This window comes from Manis javanica, chromosome 9 (assembly GCF_040802235.1).
Source record: "Manis javanica isolate MJ-LG chromosome 9, MJ_LKY, whole genome shotgun sequence".
NCBI classification, from domain to species: domain Eukaryota; kingdom Metazoa; phylum Chordata; class Mammalia; order Pholidota; family Manidae; genus Manis; species Manis javanica.
The window spans coordinates 90852561-90878385 of NC_133164.1; the positions used below are offsets into that span (position 1 = coordinate 90852561).

At 43.0% G+C, this 25825-nt stretch overlaps 1 long non-coding RNA gene across 2 annotated transcripts in view; it reads right to left on the reverse strand.

The window, feature by feature from the left end:
- LOC118972269 (uncharacterized) overlaps positions 1 to 25825 on the reverse strand; it is a 169281-nt gene that overhangs the window by 138844 nt on the left and 4612 nt on the right. For both annotated transcript variants that reach the window (XR_012121195.1, XR_012121194.1), the window contains exon 2: positions 9291 to 9454. This is a non-coding gene — a long non-coding RNA (uncharacterized lncRNA). The remainder of the gene's footprint in view (positions 1 to 9290; positions 9455 to 25825) is intronic.

A 25825-nucleotide genomic window follows, 5' to 3' on the forward strand; every position in this document is an offset into this window, starting at 1 on the left:
AATGAACCCCACACCTTTCCAGCCCATGGTGGTCAGGTTCTGTTATCTGTAGCCAAATGCAATCCTATTTCGTATCCAGAGGGACAGAGAGGTTAAGTGAATGGGCTGAGCCAGAGCCTAAGCTTTGCAGCCAGAATGTTCTGGTTTCAGATTGAGTTTACAAGCTGTATAGCCTGAAGAACATGACACAGTCCTTGTGAAAACAAGTTTCTCCATTTTTAGAATGGGGGTGATAGGCTACATTTACAGATGGCTGTTGGGGGACAAGCTGTGAGGTCATGAAGAACTTGGCTCACAGCATGAACACAGATAGAAAGCCCCACATGTAGTAGCAACTGTAGCTGCCATGTGCACAAGCAATGCTGTTTCCTTCATGGTGACTTTTAGAGGTGACATGATGGCTTACTCCCCAACTCCCTAGAGAGGTGACTCAGTCTGCTCCTCACTTATGGCCAATCTAGATTCCCCCTGGCAGGCAAACCTCTACTCCCTCCACCTCCAGCAGGAAGAACCTGCTAGTAAGGCAAAACAAGGATGCACCACACATGTCCCCAAGGGAAGGGGAAGGTCACTGTGACTGGCAGCCACAAAGGTGGGCTGGCTCCTTGCACTTAGCAGAATTCAGCATACTCAGCTGATTAAACAAACCAATAAATAAAGGTCTGACTTGAGCAAGGCCTTTCATAGAAACCATGGTTATAAACTTCTGTATTTGCTGTGCACATACAGGGTACACATACAGGGCACACTCTAAGCATACGACAAGGAACTTGACCACCTCTAGTGGACTCACTGCCAGGTGTGGGTTACCTTCTGGGGAGATTCAAGGCACATCTCATGAAACCAGATGATTATGAGATCAGTTCAAAATTGCAAAAAGTCAACCTGCAGATGGGATTTAGTAGATTAATGTTAAAACACTGAAATTGAAGAACACTTCCTGGTAAAAAATGTCTTGAGGCTGGGTTCCCCTTATGCTATAACCCATACAGCCTTATCACTTTGCTGTCTTCTGTCCTGCCATCTACTGATCAAAAATGAGGCTCACTTTCCTGCAGACGTCACTTGACATAGCCCTGCCAGACTCCCTGGAACTACTTAAAAATTTCCTCTTCCCTCTCTAGGACTTCTACCCAGACCCCTGCTCTGGCTTCCTAGTCGGAGGCCATTCTAATTCCTCCCAATTGTCCCTCCTCATGCCTCCTGTTAGTCACTCCACTTCCCAAAGAATAAAGCTGAACTCCTTGGCCTGGCATTTAAAAATATTCTTTACTGTTGGGTTTCTGCCCATCTCCAGCTACTCCTTCCTCAGTATTTCATAGTCCAGAGAAACTCATGGCTTCTGAGCTTTCCTACCTCAGAACTTTACCCACACCATCCCCTCCACCAGGCATGCCCTTCCCCATTTCTGCCCATTCTCCCAGGGGCAATTCGGGGATCTCTTCTCATCAGACACCCCCACTTCTCACCTCTTCAAATACTAAGACTGAACTACATTTTTGACAGTTCTTTATATTATAGATCTTTTAAACAATAAATCTTTTTTGTTCTCCCAGGTGGTAAATGCCATTAGATCAGAAACTGAATCATGTATGGCTTTGTATGCCCTATGGTCCTTAATAAGATATCTTGAATATTGAGGGCATGCAATAAATAGTTGTTGGATATATTGATATTTTATTACTTCATAAAAGTTCCTCTACTTATTGTGGAAATGGCCTTTTTTCTTTCATGGTCACAATTAAACAATTCAGTATCTCAGAAGCTTTTGCTGATATTATTTTCTCAAGCAGTTATTAATAATTTGTCTTAAAATGCTCCTTTAAGTGCCTAACATGAAGATAAGAGGTCTGCTTTCCTGTTGATGCACATACTCAGCCATAATTATCTGTCATAAGAGGGATGAAGAGGTGGGAAGATGAAAGCTCAGAAGGTCAAATGTGCCTCAATATCCTGAAATGGGGGGTGATTATCAGCAGCCCTGAGTGCCAGGTTGGTGGGGGCATGATTAATCATGTGTGAAGCCATTTGTTCTGAATGTCATAGAATTCAGCCTCCCTTCCCCCATCCCAAAACCCACGCCCAGACACACACACACACAGATACACACACACACGTACAGCCAGTCTTCTCTTCTCTCTGCGGAGAGGGAGTGCCCACAAATACACAGGTTTGGAGACAACTGAAGTGTGCTTATTCAAAGACCAAAACTCAAGAACACCTAAGGGTCCAGCTGGGACTGCCCAGTCTTCCTAAACATGAGATTCTCACCCTAATTCAACCTTTCATTTACTCTTCAGGGTCATTATTGTGAACATTATTACTATGCTATGCAGTTATACGATAGTTTTCTCAGAAGCTCTGTGCCTTTTCCTCTCAATTGCTATAATATTTAGTTTCTGTATCTGCTTTTCATAACTTCCCAGTCTCAGCATGACTGACAGATGTAGTCATTTCGTGAAGGCATAGCTGCGGAAGCCATCTCCCTGCCCAATTTGCAAAGGCTGGGAAACTAGCTAACCAAGCCAGTTAAGGCTATGTTTGAGTAAGATGCATGTTATTAAGGTAGAGAACTAGAGTTCCTTTCTGCATTTATTCTAGAATGTTTGAGGCCTTTTCCTACTTGCTCCCTGGCTCCCTAGAAAGTCCAAGTTGTAAGTAAAGAAATTCCAGTTCTGAATGAGGATAAAAGGCAAACTCTGTAGCAGTGTGAAAATAATCTCTACTTTGTGATCAGTGATTTCATTTCAGCACACTCTCATTATTCACGGCATTAAATTAATGACACTAATTTGAATTTTACTGGTTTTGTAGATTTTTGTTACATTCAGTTAGAAATTTGTTTTTGGCTATGTAGCTGTATATGAGCTCATATGTATTTAAGTAGCATTATAATAAAACCAATACTGGGATCCATGAGAATTTTTCTCAGTCCTGCCTTGCAAGATCTTCCTTGGCTCATACCACATGCCTGACACCTGGTGTGCTCATTGGAAAGGCTTGTTCTGGACTCTGTTCCTGCTTAGAGGTTGTTACTGGTGCAAAGTGGCAATCAATATTTGTTCCAAAGAAAGCACTGATGGCCCACAGGGGACTAGGTCATAAGGCTCTCAAGGCATCACGCAGAGCATCCAGACTATACTGGTACTTGTCTTTTTATTACTATATAACTGTTTTATAAGTTGAACTTCTCACTTTGAGATAACTATAAATTCATATGCAGTTATAAGATAAAATACAGATATCCTGTGTATCCCTCATCCAGTTTCCCCAATGGTAACATTTTCAAAAACTATAGTAATATCACAACGAGGGCATTGACATCGATAATGCACCAATGTGAATCTGATCTCAGCAATTTAACATGTACTCATTTCTGGTTATTTTTGTGTATAGTTAGTTCTATGCATTTTTACCCCATGTGGTATAATTTCTACCCCTACAGTCAAGATTTAGACCAATCTCATCACGACAAGGATCCTTAGAGCTACCCTTTTGTAACCACATACATCATCCTGTGCTGTCCCCAAGCCCCCAAGCCCTGGTAACATTTAAGGATTGGCTGTAGTACTCAGTGTAATTCCCTTAAGATCAATCCAAAGCGAGTGTGTATCGATAATTTGTTCTTTTTTGTTACTGAGTAGTGTTCCATGGTATGACATATCACAGTTTGTTTAACCATTCACCTGCTGAAGGCCATCTGGGTTGTTTCAAACTTTTGGCTATTTTGAATAAAGCTGCTGTGAACATCTGTGTACAGGTTTTTATGTGAACATAAATTTTCATTTCTCTGGGATGAAAAGTCTGAGTCAGAGTGCTGACTTTTATGGAAATTATGTTTAGTTTTATAAGAAACAGCCAGACTTTTCCAGAACACCTGTACCACTGTACTCAGCATAACATTTTAAATTATCATCAAGAACTTGCGGATTCTAGTTTGCAAAACATGAATTTTGTGACTGACACCAGCTAACTAAAATATCAACAAGGTTTCCTTGAAGATATAAAAAAGGAAGTGTCTACTTCTGGATCAAAAAATTATCTCTTAATAAATAGATACTAGAAAAACTTAAAATCAAAGTTTCAAGTAGTTTCCTGCCTCCCAAATGGTAGAGGCTTGAGTTTTGAGGCAGTGTGCCCTGTAGTAGGAAAAACGTTCTAAATGGCCTTTTTGTTACTCAAAGTGGGGTACAAGTCCCCACTTCCTCAGGTCTGCAGGTCAGCCCACCCCTAGAAGGGTGAAGAGTTGGAGGATGGTGCACACGGTGCTGTACACGGGGTCCCTCTCTTGCCAGGTCAATTTGCAGCCCCTGGAAACATGGTCATATGTAAAATTCCTAGAAGGTATTTTAACCATCGCTGAGTAAGACCACTGCCCATGTCTATCCAAAAGTCCTCTGTGTCGCACCCTCTTTCAGGCCAGGAGATGGTGGAGTGGCCACGGCATTTGGGAGATCCAGCAAAGGAAAAAAGCTGGGACACATTTGGTTTGGGTTTAGGGGGATTCATTTATATGGTCAGCAATCACTTCCATGTGCGGATGAGTCCTTGCCAACTGTCCTGGTGGAGGAATGTCCTCCAGCAACGCTCCTACCAGCCTCTGGCCATGAGGATGAAACACCCACAGTCTGCTTGTAACATGAACACATCTGGAGGCACTCAGCCACAGAAGTTTGTGGGTAGGAGGAGAAGCAAACTTGAAGTGCACGAACCAGTAGCCGGTCTGTGGAAAACTCCTTAAATCCCCAGATGTACAAAATTGTAAACAGAGGATTCTGCTCTCATTAACCCTAGTCAGAAGGGATGCTCTCTCTTATCAGGAATAGTCTTAATAAGGAAACTTATACAATTATAAATACACCGTAGTCTTTTCTCTTTTTTAGATAAAATATTTTTAGATAGAGATTCTATGTACCAGAATCTCTGTGTTTGTGGGACATAAGCTATAAAATAATCCCAACATTGAGTACATCTCCATGGAAGTCACATATTTTATGTAACCCAATGTGTCAGATCCCATCTTAATATATTCTGACACATCTTGTCCTGATGAAGTCTATGGTTCCAGATGAAGTAAATTTTGATCCATCAGGCTGAAGGAAATTATGCTAACTTAAAATTATGCCAAATAGAAAATATTATCTTTTTGTTCTCTCTGTAGAATATGGTAGGCAATCAAGCCAAAAGAAAAAATAGGCAAAAGCAGAGACATGTTAGGAGTAAACACCCTCTCACTTCAAAAAAAGGAGAAAAGCAGAGATGTGTCAGGCTATTAACTAATTAAAATATTAGGTCATTTTCCTAGATTTTGTGCTAAGGTATTTTTCAGCATTTTAAAATTTGCGGTTTGTTGTGGGTTTTTTTTCTCATTCATTTTTATAACCACTTTATATTCAAAATTCTGTAAGGTGCGCCCCATCCCGGAGTCTGTACCTTCGGAAGAAGACACACGGCTATTGTCAGGCTGGCTGTGGCTGTGAACCGTCGCCTATTAATGTCTGCACTATTTGGTTGGTTGTTCTCCAGAGATCATAGTGAAGGTGCAGACTGTGAGCAAGACAGTCATGAATAGTCTCCCTCCACCCCACCAGCAGAGAAGGCCGTGCCACAGACTACAGCTCAGCAAGACTGATGAGAGCCGAGTTACCCTGAAAGTGCTGACATTCCACATTTGTGGCCTAACGTCTTTGGAGGCTACAAGGGGCACCCTGGATGGTTTCCCTGTGAAGAGTGGACCTTCCCACTACTGATAATCCTGGGGCTGGAACTGGGGGTTCAGGTCAGGTCTTAGAGCTGGATGAGAGAGGGAGGTGGGGTCCACTCTATAAGGGGTAATGTCCAGAGCACTCCTGGGCAGAGGTGAGGTGGCTCTTCCTGGGAGGTCAGTGGGAAGTCCTGGGAGGGTCTCAAAGACAGGCTTGGCTCTGTGCACCCTGGGAGCCACCTCATCCTCAGGGATTGTCCGTTGTGCTTTGGCATGCTTCCCTTCACTGTCCTGGGGCCTCAGGAAGGCCTGGGAGGACTGTCCTACCTCAGCTTCTCTGTGGGAACTTACAAGACAGCCTATCATACACTCAGAACCCGCAGTCCTAGGGACAGCGCCATCTCCTGAGGCTGGAGGTTCCCGGAGGAGTGGCCTAGTACCCTGGCCAGGAGGCTGTGCCAGAGATCATGGCCCTACTCCAGGCCCAAGTGAGCGAATCCCTGGGGGATCCTGGGCACAGTTGCAGGATATGGATCCAATCTACAGGCAGTGAACTGGTGGGCCTTCTGCTAACAGTGGCCCTCTAGGGCTTCTGCAAATCCTAGATCGCAGGCTCCACCTGTTGGGGGTGGTACCAGGCCCTAGGATTCTTCAAAGCTCCCCAGGTCAAGCTAAGGTTGATTCCAGCCAAGTCTGAGAGCTGCTGAGCTACTGGAATTTGAGCATTTAAAAGGAAATGTTACCTTATTTTACAGCCATAGTCTAGTGATAGCAGGACTTTGCATTACCTGTATATTGTGACTCTTAAATTCGTCTATGAAAATGGAGGGAAATGTCAGCCTCCTCGCCATTTCAACTGCCTTGTTCAGCTTCTTGAAGCTGCCTTCATTGATATTTCCTCCCTCCTCCCCTACCAGCCCCACCTCAGGTCTTAAGAGACCTGGAAGAGAAAGTGATTCAGGTCACCCAGCCTCCCCCTGGCCCCAAGCTGAGGGCCCCGGAGCCGACCACTTCATCATCCCCAGGTCTCACTCACTGCGTTTGGTACCAGGGACCATTGTGGGGCTCCTGTGCATCTCTGTAGGCCCAGCCTCCCACCCATGCACCCCACTCATTTCTGCTCTGGTTCCAGCCCAGGAGCACTGTTCAGGGGCAGAAGTTCTGCCCCACTTCAGTGGGCATCTTGATCCCTAGTCCATGGTCCCCTGACCACTTAGGCATTATATCCTAACTCCTGAGCACTGACATTCTGGATTCTAGTCTCAAAACTCTGGTGGCTGTCCTCGTCTGCATCACACTGGAGTGGGCCACACCCTTTGGAGAGAGGCTTCCTCACCCTGTAGACCCTCCATCACCTGCCAGACCTGTCTCAGCACAGGACTTGTGCCAGGCCAGGGGCTTCCAACCTGCTCAAGGACTCACCACGCCTCCTGACCAGCTCAGAGCTAACGCAGGAAGGCCACTGGAATAGACGTCAGGAGAGAGCACTTGATGCCAGCTTTACCCCTGCACCAGTTTTCTATTGCTGCTTCTAGTCTAGTCTTACAGTTTTGTGGAATAACAAAATACTACACAATTAATGACTTAGAACAACACAAATCTGTCTTTCAGTTCTGGGTATCAGAAGTTTGGTGTAAGTCTTACAGGGCTAAAATCAAAGTGTTGACAGCGTTGTATCCCCTCTGGAGGCTATAGGGGAGAATTTGTTTCCTGCTTTTCCAGTTTCTATAAGTCAGTTGCATTCCTTGGCTCATGGCTGAATGGCTCTGACATCTGCTTCTGTTGTCACATTTCCCTCTTTAATTCTGACCTTCCTGTCTCCCTCTTACAGGGACCCTGTGACCACATGTGGTTACTCTAGGTTAATCTCCTCAACTCAAAATCCTTAACTACATCTGAAAAATCCCTTGTGCCATGTAAGAGAACATATTCACAGATTCTGGGGACTAGGATGTGGACCTCTTTGGGGGCCATTATTCTGCCTGCCACAACCCCAACTTGCTATGTGATCCTGACCACACCATCCACCTCTCTGAGCTTTCATCATCTTGAGTATCATGAGGAATTGATCATAATTTGGTTGTCACAATTCCTCTACTATTCCTGAATAAATGTATTTTGCTAGTAAAACAGCTGTTTTAAGATGGACACCATCTACCCAAATCCTTCTTTTGATTTGAAGTTAGGAGCAGAGGCCCATATCTTGGCTCCTTCTCTTATTCACTGAGTACTTTGGGCAAGTGACTTCACCCATCTGTGTTTCAGTTTCTTTGTTACAGAGAAAGAATTAAATGGGTTGACACAAGGCGAGTGCTTATTAGCACAGCCATGTACCTGGCAATCAGTGCATGTTAGCTGTTCCCTCATCAATAAACTGTCCCATTACAATGCCTATGGGGGATCTTCAGATTTGGGGCACTTTCTATCTGTCTTCAGTACTGTTGTTTGTGGCCCAGGAATTGCCATTTTACTATCAAAGATGTTTTTCTCTTCTCTTTCATGCTGATGCTGAAGTTTGCATTGCTGGGCTGCCAACTCTGGATAACAAGCATAGTTTCTGCAGCTACTTGCACTTATTCCAAGGCAAACTGAGACTAGGGTAGCCTGTACCCTGCCAGAAGTGACTGCAGGCTTCCTCAACCCCACACTGTCCCCACTCTTGCTTGGCTCTCTGTTCCTGGACAGAGCAGAAAGAAGAGCCATGTAGCAAGCACCCACATTCGTCTCTGTAAAACCCTGTCCTCTGTAGGCAGTCATTTTCCTTCCTTGCCCTAATTCTCTGCCCTTTTAAACCAGAGCTTTTATTACTTCTAATTTGCATTGAATGGTCCCTTAACAACCATCTCACACTGAATTGCTTCTCTTATGGCTAGACTTACCAAAATCTTAGCTCTACCACACTTTACAGCTTAAAATGTGATAAACAGAGATGTAAACAGCTTTCACCACAGGCACATATGTAAATATCCTCCTTTACAGAACAGTTGCATGATGGGCATGTTGACTAGAAAGCACATTTTGAATGAATCCCATTTTTCTCTTGCCATCAATAGAAACAATCTCATAAATTTATTTACCCTTGAAATATTTTGAATCCAAAACAGTGCCACTGTTCTTAAGATTTCAAATTATATATAATATCTAAATAAGATAGATCATTTCATAGTATTTTTTAAAACACACATTTATTAAGACTCTACCTTTTCTGGTAGAGGATATAAATAGTAGTATGCCAGTAAACTAGTTCTCTGAAAGAAAAAAAAGACCTATTTGTAGTGTCTGCCTATACCCATGGTGTAATAACTCCCACTATGACTGATTTCAAGCCATCAACTATCTAACAAGGGGCACATTTAATAACCACAAAAGTTCTAGCACACCACTCGAAGGCAACCTAAAGGGATACTTAAAATGCATTAAGGTAACATAAACAAGAAGTAGATGAAAAAGAAAGCCTGAACCAAGGACAAAGGTATAAAAGGGAGCCGGGAATAAGTAAAAATAAAAATACATACCCTAAACCCTATACACTTACTTAACACTCATTTTTGGCTCTAAGAAACTTCAAACACTGAGAGAAGCTTACCTGGTTCACAGTGTCCTTAAGATAAAAATAAGTTTCATGCTGAGAAGTGCCTCTTCCTGTTCTTCAAGCAGGTCACATTTCTCCTGAGGGCGCCCATAAAGCAAAGACTGTGTCACATAGTGAATGTCCTCATCAGCACATCAGGTGATGGCTTGACCTTGAAACTGAAATTAGGTGAAAGCAATTCTTCAGGACACTGGGCCCAGTCAGAGCCCAAGGACCAGCATTCCCAAGATCCCAGTTTAATCATTAGCAAGCAGAGCTGTAGATGTATTAATACCACCATAGTCTTGAGTGATCTTCCAGATTTTGCTAAAGACTAGACAGTTTGAAATTACTCTCCCACACAGACCTCCCTACATAAAGGTCTTTCTAGAAATTCCAGCATTCACAATATTCATATGATGGGCTTCTGCCTCAGGGCCCTGATCAACAGTTGGGCCCCAAGAACCAGAGTTTCAACACAGAGTCAGTTCATGACCCAAGCAGACCAGTCCAGAGCCATTCACAACTGCTCCCTTTGAGGGTAAGCCTTCCAGCTGGCCTGGCTCCCCAGGCCCAACCTGACTTCCCAGTCCTCCCTTGTCTTCCTTGGCACCCCCATGGCTGCACTCACATAAGCACCTGCACACATATCTCCAACTGGCTCCATTTGGGAGGGGACTTGCATTTACTGGCATAGGTGTGCAGCAATGTTTCACAGGGAAAGAAATAGTCCTGGTTCACTGGTTGTCTTGTTCCATCACCAAAAACACAGTGGCTTCAACAAATGGCCTTTTTGATCTCCTCATGCCTCCTTTTTTAGGTGGAAGTGAAGACATGTGGGGAGAGGTGTTAAGCAGTTGACAGTAATTAGTGAAAAGATGATAACAACACCTAGAATACCCAGCATCTTCCCTGTTATAAAGACAGCCTTAGGCTACTCTGGCCTGGTTTTCCTCACAGTACAAAGCCACTAAGGTGCATACTTAGCTCCAGGCCTTACCTGGAGGGGACCAGTGCTCAGAACCCCACAGTCAGACTACAGAAATAGCAAAGGCTGGCTCCTGGGGCATGTTCCATCCTCATGCAGCCAATATGCCCATTCTCCCACCCTGGATCATTTTGCTTTTAAATCCAACACTGCCTATGCTGTAGCATATTGCCAAGCCACAGTTCTGTATAGGAACTCAAAAGCCAGAGTCCTCCCCCAGGAAAAGGTTTTTGACAGAGGCCATTGTCCTACCTCTAGTCCATCAGTGAAACACATGCTGGAAGTAAAGGAAACAATCATCCATGTGCCTTGGTGTATGTGCCATACACACATGAGGCTTCTTCTTTTCCATAAATTCTGATAGCCCTCCATTAAATGCTTACTTCGGACATAAACTATTACCAGATATTGGAAAATATAGGAACTGGAAAGAAAAAGGTTCTTTTCTATAAAGAATTAGAATATTTCTTTGTTAATTAAGAGAAAAAAGTGTCCAGAACCCTTTCTGAGCATTCTTTGCAGAAGTGTACTTACTGCTTTAAGGATTCTTCTGGTGTAAAGCAATTAGCAGATACATTGAGCCAAGCACCAGGCTGTTTGTTCCTGGGCACATGGAAATCGCTCTCCTCTGATGTACCAAAAACAAATCTCAAATCAGATGTGAATTGGTTTCATGGATCCTATAAAACTGCAAACGTCTGGTGGAAAAATGTTACGTATAAGAAATATAATGGCGGGAAGCTTTCCACCTGCCCCATTCTAGAGGCATCACAAGGCAAATTCTTCCTGGAAGCCAACAAAAGAGTGACAGTGTTCTGATAGAACATACAAGGCCCATCAAGGCAAAATCTGGCATTGTCCATTCCAAATAAGTACCCATATACATAATTTTGTAGAAGCTGTACTCACAGTAGGTCACTCCTTCTCTTGTTCTCTTTCCATTATCCCTGTCCAGTGGAGTGAGAAATTAGCCTCCCTCTTTGCCTTTCAGTCCGCCCCACCCCACCCTACTGTGCAGTTCCTGGGGACCCTGCGTGAGGTCACAGCTGCAGGCAGGTCCTGACCAGTCCAGCCCAATCGGGGCCCTTCTCTTGGCTGTGGTGGTTTGGCTCAGGGATGGGCTCCCACGGAATGTGGCCCAAGCAGAAGATCTTCATCAGAGGCAGCTGCAAGCCCCCACCCCTGCAGAGGGAAGCCAGCCTCAAGAAAAAAGCAAACAGGGGAAAGAGAAGCTAGGAGAAACTAAGAGAAATAGAGCCCAAAGTAGAAACCTGATCAAACCATGTCTGGAGCCCATCAAGCCCTTCGGTCACAAAACATAGTGAATCTCCTCTAGAGTTCAAGCTGGGACATTAAATGGGATTTTTCGTAACCTGCAACCAAAAATATCCTAACTAAAACACCACATGTCTTCTGAATACAAGTGGTAGAATGGAAACTACCAACATCTTGGGTAACTGGCTTTGAAAGATGCTATACTCAGGAAGACCAACCAACCAACAGTGGTTGTCTATTTTCATGGGGGTAGAGACACATCTAACAATTCAGGCATCATTTTCTACCTACACACTGCTTCTAAGAGGATTTGAGTCAGCCTACAATAAAAACATTTATATATCAAGACAATTAAAGTAAGAATTAAATATCTAGAAGAAAAAGCTGGATATATCAGAAAACAGCAGTGAAGCATAATTGTTATACTGTGACATAAATTTAGCTCAGAGAATCCTGGTAGCCAAGGTAAAAAAAAAAGTAGCTTACTTTTTATACAACTCTTAATATCCAAAAAAGAAAACCACCGCTGTTTACAAGAAGATGTGACACGTTTTTCCAGCAGTAAGTAAGCTCTAGAGCGGTTATAATCAACTTGGAAGGTTTAGCCCCTGAACACTGACATTAGCTGAACAACTGCTGCTTATCAGTATTCAGAGGGTCAACAAAAGTGTCAACATTAATCTAAGTACTGACAGTATTAGAATGTTACCAGATTCTGGCAGAAAAATGTTTATATCAGTACTTGCAGGAAAGTACAGTGGATTGCAGTACATTTTTGAAGAAAGTACAATATAACACAGCTCCACAGGGCTGCAGGCAGCAGCAGCAGGAAGGCATATTGAGGGGTTGAGCTCTGCAGCTACTCTGCACCCAGAGGACAGACAGGGCAGAAATGTCCAGGACAGAAGCAGAGGAATGAAAAAGGAGAAGGGAGACCATGTGGGAGTCTTCAAAGAGGCAGCTAAGTGGCAAGACCCTGTTCTATGCAGCAGGAGAGAGAAGGCATGCTTTATCAGTGTGTGTTCACACAGGGTTCACATTTCTCTAGGAAACTACAGAAGCCCAAAGAAGTTGGTTTGCTTTGAAAGAGAAAAGGGAGTCCCAGACACAATTTAGACTAGGAGACTGTTGTTTGGTAACCACAGCTAATCTTTATTGAGCACAATACTTATGAGGCATAGTACTATTATTTTCCAATGGGAAAAGGGATGTTTGGCTTTTTGACTGAGGTCTCACAGCTAATCAGTGACGGAGCTGAGGGTTTGATCTGAGGAAGTCTGGCTGCAAAGCCAGCTGCTCACCTCTGGTGACATCTATCCCATCCACCCTTCTAATTGGAGCCACAGCTGCGGGGGACTGTTCTGTATGAACTGGGACAGCCCCTCCAGCTTGTGCTGCATCTTTCCACATTCCCACATTATCCCACCATACCTGTGGCCCAGAAGTGCAAGACAGTGAAGATCCCTGGGTGGGCTTCAACCAATAGGCAATAGGAGCCAGTAGAGAAATACTCTGAGCTCTGGCCTTTGGTGGGCAGGTCTGGGACACATTCTATATGCTTCTCACAATCCTGACAGAATTGAGCCTGCTACCCAGAGAGATAACTTCCACTCATCCTTGCTTTTTCTCCTTGCTGTCTCACTCTCCCCATCCTGGAGTCACCTCCCAAATAAAGTGCCTACAGAGAAACCCTTGTCTTAGGCTCTGCTGGAAAGCAAACTTAATCAAGAGAAGGTATCAGCATACAGGAAATCAGAGATCAGAAAGGAGAGCTCATCAAATTCTTAGCAGGTTCAGACCGTTAAAGCTATTGACCACTGCCCTGTGGAGGCTCCAGAGGAAGAAGAGATATTCAGGGAGAGATCAGCTCAGTGCTCAGCCAAAGGCAAAAGATTTCAATGGACAAATGTCTGACTGAACTATGTATTTTCTGAAGGTTGACTTGTTCATTTCAAAGTGAGTCATGTAAAAAAATCATCAGTTCATGCAGTTGTTGGACAATGCATGGATTTCTCAGATAATTGCATTTCTAAGTACTCTTTCTCTTGGGTAGTTATATAAGGTTGAAGAAATGGTTCTCTGTAGTACTGGTCACCAGTTTCCTCATAAGTGAAGCATATGCCCCAGATTTGAAGCAGAAGACAACAGACATGTTGACCCTTTGTGTGTATTCTAATGCTACAGGTATCCAATAGATAGATGGTAGATAGATAGATAGATGATAGATGGATAGACAGATAGATAGATAGATAAATAGATAGATGGTAGATGGAAACTCTGGTGCCTGGGAATAAATGTAATCTTTAAGCTCTGAATTTTTACCAGCTGTTTGCAAAGTGTGAGTCAATGGTTGAGAAAGAGACCTTCATGACTGCATAGTATCTATGCAACTGTATCCAATGGTCACTAGTGAACCAGGGTCTGCCTGAGGACAGCAAATGAGTCTACTGCTAGACAAAATATGGGGCTTCCCCTGAGCAAGGAAAGACTCTGAGGCTTTGTTTTTTTTTTCTATCCATGATTCCTTACCTCAATGATTCAACTTATGGTCAAGACATTATTCAAAACATAAGATGCTATTAAGGAATTTCAGTTCATGAGACATTTCATGAGAAAGTTCTCCAACAGGGGAAGGCTAGTTTCTTCAGACACAGGAGGGCAACCTGCTTCCACTGATCTGTTCAGAGAAAGATCGGATCCAGACTTGGGACTCGGAGCCCTCAGGAGGGGGCACTGGCCACTTGGTGCTAGTCTGTGAGTTTTCAAATATTGGATGGAGGCCCGGTGTGCCTGGAACTCAGGCCTCTAGGAGGAAGCACTGGGTAGCTGGTGCTGGAGTCTCTTGGAGGGGCATGACAAGTCTAGCTTGCAAGTGTTAGAAAAACTACAAATGGGATCAAACAGGATCCAGCTGCCTCCATGGGAGGAAGTGTCACTGCCAGGGTGATGTACCATTGTTAGAGTGATGGCCACAGGAACCAGCAAGCTGAGAGCAGAGTGTTGATCAAGTCCTTTCCTCCTGCAGGCTTGCAGTGTCCATCCAGTGCCCCCTATTGGCAGAGCCTAACTGGGTGTCATTTGGAAAAACAAAAATGAGGTTTGCAGAGTGCCTGCCCAAGCCTCCTGGAGCACAGAAGGATGGGTTTGCAACTAAGAGACAACAGCTCAATGACTGGCACAGCACTGTACAAGACTTACAGCCTTAGAATACTAAAGCTCTAATATTCAAACATTTAATGTGCTTGGAATTTAGTAAAATAGTAAAATATCAAGGAAGCTGTAGAAGAGCCATAGTTTTGTATTATATTGGCAAAAGTGTGTTCAGCTCAATGTAGGCTTTGGATAAAACTTGAAGATGGTGAGGGATGCATCTCCTGCATATTTTAGCAATTTCAATGTCAGCAAGGTAGAAGGGTAGGCCGAGGACTGCATTGCATTAGAGATGCGTAAACAACAGACAATGTTTGGGACACCACCAGAAAATTAAAGGACATGGGTAACAGCAGAGCAAAAAGAAAAGGTGGGCTTTTTCTGACATTTAAGGAAAGTGTTGTACATTGAAGGAAAAGATTCCTTCTGCTTGTAACTCTTTAATTTTGAAGAAAGGAACCTCATAAAACTGCCTACTAGTCTGCAGCCCCCATCTCCTTTGCACTTCTGAGGAGACAAGCTGGAAAGCAGGCTTCTCTGCTTTCTTGGGACTCTGCTAAGCCCACATCTGCTTCCTCCAAGGGCTTTAACCCACAGCAGTTCTGGGGTCATTCCCTAACTCCCAGACTGTAATAGTCCATTCAGTTGAGTAAGGTCAACAGCTTTTAGAATGATTTCTGTTCAAAAGCACAGGGCATGTGAATGTAAAGGACTGACATTTATTAATCCAGAAAACTCATGTTCAAAGATCCCGAAGAGTCAAGGTACCACTGACAGGTGACCAAAAAAATCAGCAAATCCTAGGGAAATAGTCTCTGTGGGAAGAATCACACTCATGGCCAATGCCTGCAAGAATGAGCATTTTTTGAAAACCTCAGGATGGAAATTACAGGCCCTCCATGGAAGAGAGAGAGACCTTCCTTCCACTTCCTGGCCCTCCCTGGCCTCCCAGCTGTACCGTCCCCTGTCTGACCCACAGTCAAATGAGGAGACTGTGGCCCGTGGCAAGGCTTCCATGCAAGGCCTTTTCCTTTCAAATGATAATAAAGAGGACATTTAGGTTTAGGATAGGAAAATATGACAAAATTAAGGAATAAATGTATAAGAATGCCCTGAAGGTAAATGCATTATGAACTTTCTAAAAAGTCCCCACAGCTCTAAATGCCTTTGATTACAGTTCTGAACTCTGTTGTTTGTTTGTTTTGTCGCCTTTAACTTCAGCTGCTTGCTTCTGTGCAGGGTGGATGATTTTCAAGTTCAAGGTGAAAACTATGCCTTTTATCTTTCTTATAAGGCTTTTCTAATCTTCACCTGGCATTCAAGGGCTTCTAGCAACAGACACTTCTATCCCACCTCCTTACTGTTCTACTGTGACACACCTGAATAAGTAAATTTCAATGCTTTGTGGGTGCTTTAATTAGCTGTAGGGGAAAAAAGTAATTACTATGTGGTAATAGTTGTTTAAGAAGTCAGCCACCTCCAGGTTATCTTTCCTCTTCTCAGGCTACAAGCAAAGAACCAAAGAACATAGAGGCCTCAGGCAAAGGGTGAGGCCCCTCAAATTGTATGGTAAGCCTTTTGCGCATAAAAAGGTGCTTTTGTGAGAGAAGATGTCAATAGCTTTCTCCAGATTCTCAGAGATTTCTTGACCTCAAAAAGTTTGCAAATCCTGAACCTGTCTAAAATCTTAATGCATGAATGGAAGAAAATTTAAAAATTAATAAAACATCTTTTGTTGCTATTCAATTTTTTTTCCCCACTCCCACCCACTCACCTTGCACACTCCCACCCCCACATGTATACTAGGTCATTTAATCATTAATAGTTGGTGATGATCCTTCTGAGCTCTGTCTTTAAGGTTCAGCCAGTTCCTTTCAAACCATACACAAGTCAATGGCTGGTCTGCAGACCCCACATTCCATGGGAGGAATGTTCTTGGGACTAACTGATTCCATCTAACACAAGCCTCTTGCCCTTGTGTGGAAAGGCCCCTCAAGTGTGGGTGGGAGGGAGTTCTCAGGGAAGGACAGCAACTCCTACATAAAGTTGGAGACAGAGGGAACAATAGAGAGGCCTTAGAGGGAAGTGGGTAGAGGAAAGTAGAGGAAAAGGGGCTCTGGCCTCCTGGACTCTTTCCACCATGCCCAGGCTGAGCTTCCTGACAGCCGTTCCTACCCAAAGGCCTGCCCAAATGCCTGACATTTATGTGCGTGTACACACACACACACACACACACACTCACACATTCAGACACACCACTACCACCAGCACTACCTTCATCCACTACCTTCTGAGGCCTGCCAGCTCTTGAAGACATTTATTCATTCAATCAGTCAGCACTTCGGAGGGACAAGTATATGCCAGGCACTATACTTGAGGATCACAGTTGAGAAAGCTCAGAGTCTGAAAAGATGGCAAATAACAGACACACACACAGAGGTTGCAGTGCACCCCTGCAAATGCTAAGACCAAAGCAGTACCAAGGTCCTGGAAACACAGAGCTCTGGGAGCCTGACTGTGGGAGGCTGTGGGCGTTTCACTTCTCCTCACATTATCCACTCACCCTGTGAACATGACCCCTGGTGTTGTGGCACCCAGAGGCCCTGGACATGACCCAGGAACACAGAGACAGGTGGAGAAGTTGTTAATGGTGGACATTACCATCCTATTGTGCTGATGGCAGCTGTCTGGAGGATGGAGCCCTATGCACTATTCATAAATCTGGCACCTGCACTGCGGGCTCCGTTCTGTTATGTTCTAGTCTAGTCTTTAAAAGGCCACCACATTTAAACCACAGACACATGGGCAAAGGATATAAATAACCAAACCACATGTGTACACAAAGATGCCCAGCACCACTAGTTATAAAACAATTGAAATGAAAACAATACCAACAAATGGGTAAAAGTTTTAAAACTGCTAACATCCAGCACTGATGAGGAATGCAGGGAAATGCACTTACACATTGTTGCTGGAGGTCTGAATACCACAGTCCTTTGGAAAACAATGTGGCAATATCCATTAAAATTAGAAATACACCCCACCTTTGACGCAGGATTTCCACTTTGAGAAATTTTTCTCCCACAGGAATAAAAGTACTAACACTGTTTATAACGGAAAAGGGAAAAAAACTGGCAATATCCTCACCATCCACAAGAGAGGAGCAACTGACTGAATTATGGTATTGGTACCAAGGAATAAAAGCATAGCCATGAAAAAGAATAAGTTAAATTTATACATGTTTGCTTAGAAATTTACCAGTGTTGTATTGTTTAGAGGGAGGGGATAAAAGAAAATTATAGATAAATGTACAAAGAAGCTTATTTTTTAACAAAAATATAAAAGGAAAAAATCCACACACATTTGAGCAGAAAGATTCAGAAGATTACAAATCAAACTGTTTAGTTACCTCAAAGAGTACAATTAGAGGCAAAGAGAGGATTATTGCATTTGGTGTTAAAACAAAGTGTAATATTTGCTTTGTTACACTTGCCACAAGGGGCATTTTTCTTCTTCTTTTTCTTTTTTGTTTTTTGGTTTTTTTTGGTAATTCGAAAACATTTAGTCGAGAGAATGAGAAGACAAGCCATAAACTGGAAGAAAATATTTGCCAAAGATATATCTGATACAAAACTGTTAAAAAGAACTCTTAAAACTCAACAATAAGAGAACCAACAACCCAGTTAAAAAATAATAAGCAAAAGATCTGAACAGACACCACACCAAACAAGATATAGAGATGGCAGACACACATATGAAAAGATGCTCAATTAGGGAACTGCAAAGTAATAATGAGATATCACTACATACTTATTAGAATGGCCAAATCAAAACACTGACAACACCAAATTTTGGTGATGATGTGGAACAACAGGAATTCTCATTTACTGCTTATGGGAATATAAATGGTACATTCACTTTGGATGATAGCTTGGCAGTTTCTTACAAAACTAAGTATACTCTTACCATATGATCTGGCAATTGCACTTCTTGGTATTTACCCAAATGAACTGAAAAATTATGTCCACACAAAAATCTGCACATGGATGTTTACAGCAGCTTTACTCATGATTGCCAAAATTTAGAAGTAATGAAATGTCCATCAGTAAGTAAATGGATGAATAAACTGTGGTAAATCAGACAATAGAATTTATTCAGTGTTAAAAAGAAATGAGCTATCAAGTCATGAAAAGACATGGAGGAAATTTAAATGTATATTATTATTAAGTGAAAGAAGCCAATCTGTATGATTCCTACTATATAACATTTTGGAAAAGGCAAAAATATGAAGACAGTAAAAAGATCAGTGGTGGCCAGGGAGTGAGAGAATGAATAAGTGTAGCACAGATGGTTTTAAGGGCAGTGAAACTACTCTGTAAATTACTCTAATGATGGATACATGTCATTATATATTTGTCCAAACCCATAGAATGTACAACATCAAGACTGAGCCCTAACGTAAACTATAAACTTTGGTAATAATGATGTGTCAATGTAGCTTCATTGATGGTAACAAATGTCCAGCTCTGGTTGGGGATATTGATAACAGAGAGGCAGTGAGTGTGTGGGGCCAGGGGTTACATGGAAAAACATTGAACTTTCTGTTCAATTTTGCTGTGAATTTAAAACTTCTCTAAAAAAATTTAGCTGTGGGTAAAATTGTAACATTTCCAGACTATCTCGCCTGGCTTTAGTGCATTTACATATCCTCAGGGGTGGAGAGAAGTTCACCTCCATATCACTGGATAATTACCTGGGCAAGGGAGGGCTTGTCTGAACCTGAGAAGTTAAGGGGAGGGGGCTTCGTCCAGAGCAGAGGAGAAAGACGGCCCTGGACTGCAGTTTGTAAGCAATAAATGAGTTTTAAACTTTATTTCTCCCTTGGACTGATTTCAGTTTTTGGGGTATTTTGTTCTGGGATTTCCTCCCCCCTAACTTACATCTGGCACAGTTGGCAGGATTCCTCTGAACCCAAAATCTGTTATAATGGCTGTGACCTTTGGGAGGGCCACCCCTAGAAATGACAAAGTGGTGCTCGCGTCAAGGGACATGTGTCTACACTTGAGTGGTCATGGAGGCACCACCACCACTGCTGGCCACGCCAACCCCAGCCCATGGTCCAAGCCTAAGGCAACTGCTTCTGCCACTGCTGCTACTTCTGCTGCTGGCTGGAGCCTGGTCACAACTATGGAAAGGAGCAGAGGTCCTGTACATCTTGATAGAGAAGCAACTGGCTGCTGTGTACCACACTTTGCTGGCTGTGGAGCCCATCACCAGAAAAGCCCTGACCAAGGTAATAACTACCTATCCCATTGCAGGGTGGGTGAGAGACTGGACCCAAAGGCCATGGAGTGGTACTGCACAGACACCTATCATGTGACTGGCCATTTGCCTTTGGCATTCCCAGGGAAAGGTGAAGCAGACGCATTGGCCCAGGTGTGCTGGCTAGAAGGAATGCCTGCCTCTGATATGGCCCAATGGTTACATCAGTGTTTGTTGCACGTGGGGCAAAAGACAATGTGGGCTGTAGCCTGTCACTGGGGCTTGCTATTGACCTTTGAAGAAGTCAGCTGAGCCCAGAAGGAGTGCCCTGCACACTGTGCAGATCAGCAAACACCAAGAGAGCCTAGAGCGTCTCTTTGTGGTCTATGGCCGGTCACAGGTGATTGAGAGCGATCAAGGCACCCACTTTACTGGACATGTATTACAAGAATGGGTGCAGCAATTAGGAATAAAGTGGAAATTTCATGTATCATATAATTTTACTGGGGCAGGCATGATAGAAAGGTACAACAGTTTGTTGAAATCTGGTCTGAAGTTGGACACCAATAGTCTATGGGGTTGGTCACTTCGCCTATGGACAGTGATGCGGTGTTTGAATAAGAAGCCATGTAAAGGAGCTTTGGGCCCTGTGGATATGCTTGCACACCTTGCTGCCTCTCCTATACAACTGTATGTCCAAACCAAAGAAGAGCTATTGAAGCCAAATATAGCCAGCAGAGCAACATCCTGCTGCCAGCCCCTACTGCATTAAGCCCTGGAGACATTGTTGAGTGGACCTGGCCGTGGACATTTTGACACATGGACCAGCAATGGCTGGTCCTTCTGGCACCTTGGGGGAAAGGTCTGGAATTCCTGGAGTAACAGCTGAATGGCCCCCAAAGGTCACGGTAGTGTATTCAAATGTCCAGGAGGTAAGAGTTTCTTGTGGGGAAGTTTTGTTTTATCTTTATGGCCAGTTCATGTACCTCCCACAGCCCTGTATATTGACTGTAACTCCCACAGGGAGAGGGGTGAAAGTTCGGTATACTAGACCAGGGCGAGATCCCATTCCTGCCACTGTTTTATCATAAGACCACTCTCTTGCATGTATCCTACCAGATGGACAAGATTTGCCTATGCTGGTGTCATTAAAACATGTATCTTATTGCCCTTAAGGTTATTTTCTCCTACAGTCCTTGTTGTCTGAATGTGCCCCCTGGCTGCAGCGGCCACATGATGATTGCTCTGAACCCTTAGCTACTGCCTGCCTATGGAATGGATGGGCTGTGGACTTATTCTGTATAAGATTTTGAACCTAGCTGAATCCTTCAGCTTGAGGATTGTCATGATTTTATGCTGTTGCTATAGTTATGTCAAAGTCCCACCTGAAAGCAGCATTGAGGGATCAGGTGACACAAAAGGCAGAGGAAAACTCTCTGCCCCCACCCAGTTTTCTCATCCAGGGACCACTGCCAAAGAAGGGGAACGAGTACATTATAACGCGAGATTTCAGGAGGGGTGGCCTGTGGGTAAAATTATAACATTTTCCAGAATATCTCACCTGGCTTTAGTGCATTTGCATATGTTCAGGGTGGAGAGAAGTTCATCTCCATGTCAATGAGTAATTACCTGAGCATCCAAGGGCATGTCTGAACCTGAGAGGTCAAGGGGAGGGGCTTGCTTGCTTGCTTCTTCTGGAGCAGGGCAGAGTGATAATGCTGGACTGCAGTTTGTAAGCAGTAAACTGGTTTTAAACTTTATTTCTCCCTTTGACTGATTTCGGTGTTTAGAGGTATTTTGCCCCAGGATTTCCTCTCCCTAGACTTACAAAAGCCTATTAAAAATTGTTTAGTAAAGTGTTTAGTTTGAAATACAGCTTATTTGGAAATGATCATCATATGGGTTAGTCAATCATGGTCCTGCCAATCAAGGATATGCTATGGAGCAATTAAAAAGAATAAAATGGGGCTATATATGCTGCAATGGAAACACATTTCAGACCTACAAATATGCAAAAAAAAAGAGAGAGAGGACAGAAAGATGCCATAACAATACATACAGTATGGCACCATGTGTACTAAAATAGAAACAAATCATACATGTGTGTATTTGTTAATGTACAAAAAATTTCTGGAAGGAGGATGAGAGACTCTTAGTAGTGGCTGCCTACCTCTGGGGGGTGGGAGGAGGGTCTCTTACCTTCCTGTCCTGTCTGAATTTTGTAAGAGTGATTAGCTTATAAAAAGTAAAAACTAACTGCTTTTTAGGAAAAGCAATTTTTTTTGTCTTGCCTCATATTGACAGTATATACTCAGTATACACTCAGTGGCTATAAAGCCTGTGTCAGCCTCAAGCTCACAAAGTAAGCGCCCTGTTGCTTACTTAAGTGGTGCCCTCAACACTCATGTGTTATAAAAAAAAAAATGTCACAACCAAGTAAGGGTGTGTCCAATCTAAAAAAATTATAGTGATACCTATATGTACATAGTGGCAGTCTAGGAAGGGAAAAAAGTCCTTTTCCAAGAATGTCTTTATGGAAGTAATATATGATGCAAGCAGTAATTTTAAAGGTAGATCACAAGTAGACTGGCAAACCTGTCCTTGGTATAAACACCTACCAAAAAATGTCAAATAAATGCATCAACAACCTGTAACATCCCTTCCTGTAGCTATTAAATATGCAATTATGAGAGAACCCACTTTACAAAAATTTAAAAACCCTCCCTGCATGGAAGATTGATCACACATAGGTTGGATTAGGGCACACCTTAGAATGAAAGTGTGTCTTCAAAAGTACCACGCTCGCTGGTCTTTCTCCCAAGCTGCCTTTGTACCAGGGGAGCAGTCAAAGTCCCACCTGAAAGCAGCATCGAGGGATCAGGTGACACAAAAGGCAGAGGAAAACTCCATGCCCCCACCTCCCTACTCACCCCAGACAGAGCAAACCAGGTACAGACAATATGTGGAGATTTCAGTTACCATTAGGGTATCATCAGATAATGTTCCTCTCAGTTCACGATTTTGAAAAAAGTTCTACAGGATTTTGAAAGTAGCATTTAGATGTATTAACACCATTGAAAATAAACTTTTCAGTGGGAAAGAATTCCCATTTTATGACAGGCATCTATGAAAAGATATCACTTGATTGATAGCTAACTTTTCAAGGTCATAGATTCCACAAAGAAAGTACCCTGTTGCTTACTTAAGTTAAAGTATATCACTCATGGCTACCATCTACTCAGCACATGCACTCTCTTTCCAGTCTTCACAATAACCCAAAAGTGGGTACCATTAACCCCATTTTACAGATGAGAAACTGAGACAAAGCAATAAAGCCTGCTCAAGTTCACTCAGCCACCCAGGGATGCAGCCAGGACATCCTCCAGTTCTTCCAGAGCTCAAGGGCCATTTCCTCTTCTGCCAGGGGTGACTAAATAAGGCATAAGGGTTAATGCAGCCAATCCAGAGCAGAGCAATGACCTTGCAGTGGCCTGGCTAGACAGTGATCTGATCCAATCAGACTTCCTCTCTGAGAATAGCAGTGGCAAGCAGTGAGCTCACAATGTGCACAGTACAGGGGTCAGGACCATCTGAAGCTGTGCAGTCACAGAAGCTTCAGAGCAGAGGAAGAAGGGCTCAGGCTAAAAACAGACACAGCTCACGAGTGTCCCAATCCCATCAATGCCAGAACACAAACGTAATGATCCCAGGGGACCTTGCTCCTAAGGTCACAGAGGTGCTTTTCCTGTCTCAAACTACCACCAGTCACCTGTGGACAACTGTTGTCTACTCTCCCCTCCTGGGATAGCCATTCCCTTCCTCTGTTGCAACATATTTTTACCACGTCCAGGGGGGCCAAGGGCCTCACTAATGAACCTCACTTCTTGGATGTCCTAGCATTTGGAAGCAGGGGGCCAACTGATCATTTCCAGCACAACTCAGCAATGACTTATCATTTCTGACAATTCTGTAAGTTGGCAAGGCCTAGCTGCATGGTTCTTATGTTCCATGTGGTCTCTACTGGCTCTCAGCTGGGGCTGATGCATCCAAGATGGCTTCATGCAGACAACTAGTTCGAGTAGCTGGAATAGTTGGGGACTGTCTAGACTTCTCTGCATATGATTGTTCAAGCCTCTTGGCATCTGGATCCCAGGAGGGTAAAACAGAAGCAGCAAGTCTTAGGAAGGCCTTCCAATGTGTTCTACCAGTCAAAGCAAGTCACAGGGCCAGGCCCATCTCAAAAAGAGAAACAGATTCCACTCCTTGATAGTAAGTGACATGAGCATACAAGAATTACTGGCAGCCCTCTTTGCAGACAATCTACCACAAAATTTAACTGAACTTGTCAAATCTTACTCAGATATTTCAGGTGCCCTTCTGCCCTTCTCCCTTACCTCCTTGTTCCTGCCTAGAATGTGGATGTTATGACTGGAACTTCAGTAGTCATCTTGCAACCATGAGGCAACCTGGAAGAAAGAAGCTATACACTAAGGATAGCAGTAATAAGGAGATTAGGTTCCTGGTGAGATAAAGAACCTGCTATACCAGCCAAGGACTGCCTACTTCCAGAGCACTCACTGATTAAAAAAGAAAAAGAAAAAAACCCTCTATCTTACTTAAGCAACAGTTACTTGTCACATAGCCCACAATACAACACTTGCTGTTTTTTAAAAAATATAACTAATAGTACATATCTGACTAATTGCTAAATTCCATTAAACTCATATCAAATATACTAAAGCAAGATTCAAGGTAAAAGTTTAGTGATAAGGACTTTGCCTCTAAGGTACTAGGAGTCATTCCCTGCGGGTTTATGAGAAAATGTTAAGAGGCTCCTTAATACTTCATAAAAACACTGCCTGAAGAAATCATTTTTAACCTCTTTCAGGCAAAACTAAGCTTGAGTGCCTGTTCTGAAAAATCCCAACACTTTGAAAGGAATAGTATGTGAAGTTCAACTGCAGTGACCATATCCTCTCCCACCCCACACCCCTAATTTCTCATTTCTCATTCAGTCAACAATCCGTCTCCATTGCCATGTCTGATTCATGGAAATGTAACCTGCCTTTTCTTACCCCTTCCACATATTTTAAACACCAAATGAACAGGCAAGTTTTAAAACACAAGAATAGGATTTCTTTATTTTTTTAACAGATGTGCATAGGAGGACCCTAGGGCTGGTAAATTGAGAAATGGGAAGGACTAGTCAGGTACTGAAGGCCTGACTGGGGCACACAGATTTGGGTCTGCAACAACTAACAGCCCCTCAGCCATCAAATACAAGAACAGAAGAAATAGCAGCATGGTAGCATAATACATTTCTTTTGAAAAGTATCTTAACTTGGTTATGCTATCATTTCACTCATTTTCATATACAGTTTTGCCAATTTCATGTAAGGTTCCCCTCTTGGCCCTGCAAATAAAGTTTTATTTGACTTTTGCATATGTTTCAAATTATTGGAATTTTTATATTCCTTTCTATTCTAAACTAGTAGTTAGCTGTCTAAAACAAAGGGACACATTCTTGAAATATGTTTAAATAAAGGGTACTACTGCGGCCATATACAATATTATTGAGACTTGTAGTAACAATTTGTTGTGCTGTTTTGCAATACTTTAATCCTAAAGTCTAATTATTTACATCTAAATGCTTTTATAGGAGGATTCCTCTTTGAATGTTCATCCGGGTATAGAAAATTACAGCAACTTGCAATTTATCTCATAATCCAGTTAAATGTTTGTATCTTATCATTTGATCATTTGTTCAACACACACACACACACACACACACAAAACTTGTTGCCTGCACTTTGCATACGATTTCATTGCTAACATGATAATCCCAGTGACGACCATGGATTCTTAACCAATGACC